Here is a 6,000-nt window from a genome sequence, read left to right on the forward strand (position 1 = left end):
AATGCGAACAATAATCAGTGGGATGCTCCCACAAAACATTTATGGCAAGTCGCCCACAGGAATTCAGTGGTACAGAAGGACCCATAGGACTTACCCGCTGGTTCGAGAAAATCGAGTCTATTTTCAGGGTTAGTCGACTCCGAGAGGAGGACAAGGTTAGTTTTGCTAGATGCACTTTGAAGGATAGTGCATTGACCTGGTGGAATAACTTGGTTAACAGTTTGGGAAATGATGTGGCTTATGGTTTAACTTGGAATAATTTTAAGGAAAGAATGATCACCCGCTACCGTCCTAGGGGTGAGCTTAAGAAGTTAGAGGTTGAACTTAAAAACTTGAAAATGAAGGGCACCGAATTAGATGCCTACGAGCAGAGATTCTTTGAGTTGGCTTTGTTGTGCCCTAATGTTTATGCCGATGAGAATCTTAAGATTGAAGCTTACATTGATGGGTTGTCTGAGAAAATTGAACATGGAGTTGAATCTAGTGAGCCCCAGACTATTGAGGCCGCGATGTCAATGGCTCATAAGTTGAATGATAAGATCTTGAGAAGAAGCAAGGCTGCTGTAACCGAACCCAGTGAAGAGGCTGTTAAGAAAGCTGATAATGGGAAGAGAAAGTGGGATAATAACCGCAATCAAAACCAGAGTCAGCAGAAAAAGCAGGATACTTCTGGTTCGAATAACTGCAGTCAGCTTGTGTGTCCACGTTGTTACAAGGCTCATGATGGTTTCTGTACCGTGACTTGCAAGAGGTGTTCTAAACATGGACATATTGCTAAGGATTGTACGGTGCTTCTGCTGGGTTCTGCTACTCCTGCCACAGGTGGTAAAAATGCTGGTAATAGAGGTGGAAATGGTAATGGTAATGGAAATGGAAAGTCGAATAATGGTGGTAATCCGAGAGTTTGTTATGAGTGTGGGAAGCCGGGGCATTTCCGTGATGCCTGTCCCAACAAGAAGACTGCAGAGACTGCGCGTGGTAGAGCGTTCAACATTAACGCTAGGGATGCTGAGGAAGATCCTAAACTTGTTACTGGTACGTTCTTGGTCAACGATTTATCAGTTTATGTACTATTTGATTCAGGGGCTGATTTGAGTTTTGTGTCGAGTAAATTAAGTCCAAAAATCAAAACACCGTTAACTCCTTTAGACAATACGTATGTTGTTGAAATAGCTAATGGTAAGGTACTCACTGCTAAGACTGTGCATCGTAAGTGTAACATTAGTTTAGCTGGTAGAGATTTTGAGATAGATTTGGTACCGATTGAACTTGGTAGTTTTGATGTTGTTATTAGAATGGATTGGTTATCTACGAATCGTGCTGAGATTGTGTGTTATGATAAAGCTATTCGTATTACTAATGTGGTTGGAGAGCCGCTGATGGTTTTTGGAGATAAGAGGTGCCGACAGTTAAATCTTATTAGCTGTCTGAAGGTTCTTAAACATCTTCGCAAAGGCTGTCATGCTATTCTAGCCCATGTTGTTGATTCCGAAAGAGAAACGAAGAGTGTTGGAGATGTTCATATTGTTAGAGATTTTCCCGAGGTATTTCTTGAAGATTTACCTGGCCTTCCGCCGCAACGCGCGGTAGAATTTCAAATTGATCTTGTTCCCGGTGCTGCTCCCGTAGTACGTGCTCCTTATCATCTTGCGCCTTTTGAACTTCACGAATTGCCAAGTCAACTCCCTGAGTTGTTAGACAAAGGTTTTATTCGTCCTAGTTCGTCCCCTTGGGGAGCTCCTGTTCTGTTTGTTAAGAAGAAGGATGGTTCTTTTTGTTTGTGCATTGATTATCGTGAGTTGAACAAGCTTACTATTAAAAACCGTTATCCTCTTCCGAGAATTGATGATCTGTTCGATCAACTTTAGGGTTCATCTGTTTATTCAAAAATCGATCTTCGTTCCGGCTATCATCAGTTGCGTGTTAAAGAATCTGATGTTTCGAAAACTGCTTTTCGCACCCGTTACGGTCACTTTGAGTTTCTTGTTATGCCGTTCGGATTGACGAATGCACCTGCTGTGTTCATGGACCTCATGAACTGTGTGTGTAGACCCTATCTGGACAAGTTCGTTATTGTGTTTATCGACGACATCCTTATTTATTCGAAGAGTGATGAAGAGTACGAGGAACATTTGAAGTTAGTGCTTGATCTGTTGAGAACAGAAGAGTTATACGATAAGTTTTCTAAGTGTGCATTCTGGTTACGAGAAGTTCAATTCCTTGGACACATTGTTAGTAAGCAAGGGATTCAAGTTGATCCTGCTAAGATTGAGGCGATTGAAAGGTGGGAAACTCCGAAAACACCTACCCGGATTCATCAGTTCCTAGGATTGGCAGGTTACTATCGAAGGTTCATTCAAGATTTCTCTCGTATTGCAAAACCTTTGACTGCTTTAACGCATAAAGGGAAGAAGTATGAGTGGAAGGATGAACAAGAGACTGCTTTTCAGATTTTAAAGAAGAAGTTGACTACCGCTCCGATATTGTCACTACCTGAGGGTAATGATGACTTTGTTGTTTATTGTGATGCTTCACGTCAGGGCTTTGGCTGTGTTTTGATGCAGCGAAAGAATGTTATTGCGTACGCATCACGTCAGTTGAAGATTCACGAGCAGAACTATACAACTCATGATTTAGAGTTGGGGGCCGTTGTTTTTGCACTTAAGATTTGGAGACATTATTTGTATGGGGTCAAGAGTACTATGTACACAGATCACAAAAGTCTTCAACATATCCTCGATCAGAAACAGTTGAACATGAGACAACGAAGATGGATTGAGACGTTGAATGATTACGATTGTGAACTTTTGTATCATCCAGGTAAGGCCAATGTTGTGGCTGATGCGTTGAGTCGTAAAGAAAGGGCTGAACCTCGCAGGTTTAGGGCCTTGAATATGACAATTAGAACAAACCTCGCAAGGCAGATTCTTGAGGCACAACAAGAAGCCTTAAAGGAAGAGAATTTTGTGAAAGAGAACGTAAGAGGTATGGCTAAGAAATTTGATGTTCGAGCAGATGGTACTAGGTACTTTGCAGGATGTCTTTGGGTTCCGAAGTTTGGTGAACTGCGACAACTTGTTTTGGATGAGGCTCATAAGTCTAGGTACTCCATTCATCCTGGTTCAGGAAAGATGTATCATGATCTTAAGGAGCTGTATTGTGGCCAAATTTGAAAGGTGATGTGGCTACGTATGTGGCTAATTGTTTGACCTGTGCTAAGGATAAAGCTGAACATCAAAAACCGTCTGGACTGTTGGTGCAACCTGAGATTCCCGAGTGGAAGTGGGAAGGAATTGCGATGGATTTTATTACTAAGTTACCGAGAGTTGCGGGTGGCTATGACACTATTTGGGTGATTGTAGATCGACTCACTAAGTCGGCTCACTTTTTGCCGATCAGGGAAATAGATTCAATGGAGAAGCTCACTCGTTTGTACTTGAAGAAGATTGTTTCTAGGCATGGTGTTCCTGTATCCATTATTTCGGACCGAGACAGTCGTTTTGTATCTAGGTTTTGGCGATCTTTACAGGAAGCCTTGGGAACTAGGCTAGATATGAGCACCGCTTATCATCCTCAAATAGATGGTCAGAGTGAAAGGACCATTCAGACGTTAGAAGATATGTTACGAGCGTGTGTTATCGATTTTGGTAATGGGTGGGATAAATATTTGCCGCTAGCTAATTTTCTTATAACAACAGTTATCACGCAAGTATTCAAGCCGCACCGTTTGAAGCTCTGTACGGTAGGAAGTGTAGGTCTCCTGTCTGTTGGAATGAGGTTGGGGATGCTCAACTCACAGGTCCATAAATTATTCACGAGACTACCGGGAAGATTGTACAGATTAAGGAAAGGTTGAGAACCGCTAGAAGTCGGCAAAAGAGTTATGCCGATAGGGGAAGGAAAGATGTGGAATTTCAAGTTGGTGATCGTGTTATGTTAAAGGTTTCACCTTGGAAGGGTGTGATCCGTTTTGGTAAAAGGAGAAAGCTAATGAAATGTCCCGTTCTTATTGATTAAAAACGTTCCATATTAATTGATTTCGTTGCGAGGTTTTGACCTCTATATGAGACGTTTTTCAAAGACTGCATTCATTTTAAAACAAACCATAACCTTTATTTCATCAATAAAGGTTTAAAAAACTTTACGTAGATTATCAAATAATGATAATCTAAAATATCCTGTTTACACACGACCATTAATAATGGTTTATAATACAAATATGTTACAACAAAATAAGTTTCTTGAATGCAGTTTTTACACAATATCATACAAACATGGACTCCAAATCTCGTCCTTATTTAAGTATGTGACAGCGGAAGCTCTTAATAATCACCTGAGAATAAACATGCTTAAAACGTCAACAAAAATGTTGGTGAGTTATAGGTTTAACCTATATATATCAAATCATAATAATAGACCACAAGATTTCATATTTCAATACACATCCCATACATAGAGATAAAAGTCATTCATATGGTGAACACCTGGTAACCGACATTAACAAGATGCATATATAAGAATATCCCCATCATTCCGGGACACCCTTCGGATATGATATAAATTTCGAAGTACTAAAGCATCCGGTACTTTGGATGGGGCTTGTTGGGCCCGATAGATCTATCTTTAGGATTCGCGTCAATTAGGGTGTCTGTTCCCTAATTCTTAGATTACCAGACTTAATAAAAAGGGGCATATTCGATTTCGATAATTCAACCATAGAATGTAGTTTCACGTACTTGTGTCTATTTTGTAAATCATTTATAAAACCTGCATGTATTCTCATCCCAAAAATATTAGATTTTAAAAGTGGGACTATAACTCACTTTCACAGATTTTTACTTCGTCGGGAAGTAAGACTTGGCCACTGGTTGATTCACGAACCTATAACAATATATACATATATATCAAAGTATGTTCAAAATATATTTACAACACTTTTAATATATTTTGATGTTTTAAGTTTATTAAGTCAGCTGTCCTCGTTAGTAACCTACAACTAGTTGTCCACAATTAGATGTACAGAAATAAATCGATAAATATTATCTTGAATCAATCCACGACCCAGTGTATACGTATCTCAGTATTGATCACAACTCAAACTATATATATTTTGGAATCAACCTCAACCCTGTATAGCTAACTCCAACATTCACATATAGAGTGTCTATGGTTGTTCCGAAATATATATAGATGTGTCGACATGATAGGTCAAAACATTGTATACGTGTCTATGGTATCTCAAGATTACATAATATACAATACAAGTTGATTAAGTTATGGTTGGAATAGATTTGTTACCAATTTTCACGTAGCTAAAATGAGAAAAATTATCCAATCTTGTTTTACCCATAACTTCTTCATTTTAAATCCGTTTTGAGTGAATCAAATTGCTATGGTTTCATATTGAACTCTATTTTATGAATATAAACAGAAAAAGTATAGGTTTATAGTCGGAAAAATAAGTTACAAGTCGTTTTTGTAAAGGTAGTCATTTCAATCGAAAGAACGACGTCTAGATGACCATTTTAGAAAACATACTTCCACTTTGAGTTTAACCATAATTTTTGGATATAGTTTCATGTTCATAATAAAAATCATTTTCTCAGAATAACAACTTTTAAATCAAAGTTTATCATAGTTTTTAATTAACTAACCCAAAACAGCCCGCGGTGTTACTACGACGGCGTAAATCCGGTTTTACGGTGTTTTCGTGTTTCCAGGTTTTAAATCATTAAGTTAGCATATCATATAGATATAGAACATGTGTTTAGTTGATTTTAAAAGTCAAGTTAGAAGGATTAACTTTTGTTTGCGAACAAGTTTAGAATTAACTAAACTATGTTCTAGTGATTACAAGTTTAAACCTTCGAATAAGATAGCTTTATATGTATGAATCGAATGATGTTATGAACATCATTACTACCTTAAGTTCCTTGGATAAACCTACTGGAAAAGAGAAAAATGGATCTAGCTTCAACGGATCCTTGGATGGCTCGAAGT

The sequence above is a fragment of the Rutidosis leptorrhynchoides genome, chromosome 2 (genome assembly GCF_046630445.1).
Source record: "Rutidosis leptorrhynchoides isolate AG116_Rl617_1_P2 chromosome 2, CSIRO_AGI_Rlap_v1, whole genome shotgun sequence".
NCBI lineage: Eukaryota > Viridiplantae > Streptophyta > Magnoliopsida > Asterales > Asteraceae > Rutidosis > Rutidosis leptorrhynchoides.